This window comes from Myotis myotis, unplaced genomic scaffold (assembly GCF_014108235.1).
Source record: "Myotis myotis isolate mMyoMyo1 unplaced genomic scaffold, mMyoMyo1.p scaffold_m19_p_19, whole genome shotgun sequence".
Lineage (NCBI taxonomy): Eukaryota > Metazoa > Chordata > Mammalia > Chiroptera > Vespertilionidae > Myotis > Myotis myotis.
Genome location: NW_023416323.1, coordinates 1210500 through 1212589, shown reverse-complemented (window position 1 = coordinate 1212589; position 2090 = coordinate 1210500). Strand labels below are relative to the sequence as shown.

General features: G+C 55.9%; 1 pseudogene; it reads left to right on the top strand.

Moving 5' to 3' along the window:
- The first annotated feature begins 303 nt into the window (after window positions 1-303).
- Window positions 304-1242, top strand: LOC118674699 (annotated as a pseudogene).
- The last annotated feature ends 848 nt before the right edge of the window (window positions 1243-2090 follow it).

The following is a 2090-nucleotide window of genomic DNA, read 5'->3' as shown; positions in this document are numbered from 1 at the left end:
ATAAGCTGTAAGGCATTTTGCAAGGGACTTCTACCTCCCTGAGCGTGTTTCCTCCTCTGTAAAATGCGGACTTCATGAAATGAGGCATATGGTTAGGACAGTGGCTGGACCAGAGTGAACATTAAATACACTATTAGCGATGATGAGGGTTCCAGCTCTTAATCACTGACGTATACTGAGCACAGGGCCTGGTGCCCGGTTATTTAAGAACTGGAATTCTAGGACCAGAAGACCCAAGTCCCATTCCCACCCCGACACACTGGCTGGAGGCCTTGGGCAAGTGCGCTCTCCTCTCACTGCTGAATGTGGATCGTAAGGGGGTTGATCTCCTTTTTTTGGCTCTTGAGTAGTTTATGAAACCCTGCAGCAGGGCAGTGATGAATAAAGCACTTAGCACTGGGCCTATTAGCACCATGTCACACTCAGTACTATTACTGGGGGTGCCGCCAATGTCTTGGGCTTACTGAGGGCTGGAGAGAAGAGAGGGCAACTCAGGGTGAACACACTCCCTTACCTGTCCTGTCAAAGGTCATCAAGTCCCAAAGACGTGGAACTGGGGGTCAGGCAGCCCATGGCAAACCAAATCTTCCAGTTCAACATCTCGGAGCTGTCAAAGGACACCGGGGCTCTGAAGGAGACCTTCGAGGCGGGGAACCTGCCAGCAGTGGCCGCCAAGTTGCAGGCCACACTCCACTCGCTGGAGGACGTCAGGCTGGACATTGGCGTTACCGGGGCAATAGGCTCAGGCAAGTCGACCTTTGTCAACGCCATCCGGGGGCTGGGAGATGAGGACCCCAAGTCGGCCGGCACGGGTGTGGTAGAAATGACCGTGGAGCCCACGCCATACCCGCACCCCAAGTACTTCAACATCATCATCTGGGACCTGCCGGGCATAGACGCGCCCACTTTCCAGGCTGACGAATACCTCCAGCGGGTGCTGGTGGATCGTTACGACTTCTTCATCATCATCACCCCAGACAGCTTCACTGCCCGCCACGCCCAGCTGGCCCGCGGGCTCCTGCAGCAGGGCAAGGGCTTCTACTTCGTCCGCTCCAAGGTGGACGTGGACCTCGCAGCCTCGCGCAGCCGCCGCCCCAGCACCTTCTCCGAGCCGAGGGTGCTCAGGCAGATCCGGGAGGACTGCTGGCAGCGGCTGGAAGGTGAGGTGCTCTCTCTGGGGGGCCCGGGGGTGGATGGATCCTTGGGGGATTGCCCTCCTCTTCCCCTTCATTTTCCAGCTGAGATTCAGTGGGAAACGGGTCACCTAAGGTCACACTTGGAGGCTGAACAAGGCCTCACAGTGCAATGCTGCCAGCTGTGCCGTGTGCTGGTCTCAGCCCACCAATAACCAACAAGGGGACGGACAAGCCCTCCCGGTTCTTGCAAAGGCAGATGCTTGCCCTTCAGCAACAGCCATCGGGAACATTGGAAGGGCACAGGTCTACTACTCACAGGGCTGGGAATCACACAGCAGACCTGGGACCGCACAGCGGGGTCGCAGAGGAACAAAGGGCCTGGGTGCTGCTTTTACTGGGGTTGAGGGCAGGGGCCTAGGGCTCTGGTGTCACGCTACCGAATTTAAACTGTGAGAGCAGGAATTTAAAGCTCAGGAAGAGAAAACAAGTAGCCCACGAGGGGAGACCCTGAAATCCACCAAGTCCTCTAACACAAAGGAGGGGCGCAGCTTGGTTCCTGGGGCTGGCCAGCCTGCTTATCCCAGACAGCCCTCTTTGAATGGATGCCTCCCCAATCAAAGCCTGTCAGGCACTTACACTCCGTCTCCTGAGTTGGCACGTCTCAGTCACAGGTGACAGAGACCCCATCACGTGCATTAAGGAAGAAAATAACATGTAGTGGCTTGTGTGCTAGCGATCAAGCACACAGTGCCAACGCCATGCACCCGTGCAGATGCTGGCACCTATCACTGATGGCACCTAACGTTCACTGCGGGCTCAGCACAGGCCACACACCATTTTCATGAACTCAGTTCACTACCTTAGGAAGTAGGTAAAATGATCACCTTATTTTACAGACCAGAGAGGTTTGGTAACTTGCTCAAGGCCACACAGGTAGCAAGGCTCCTGTCTGAA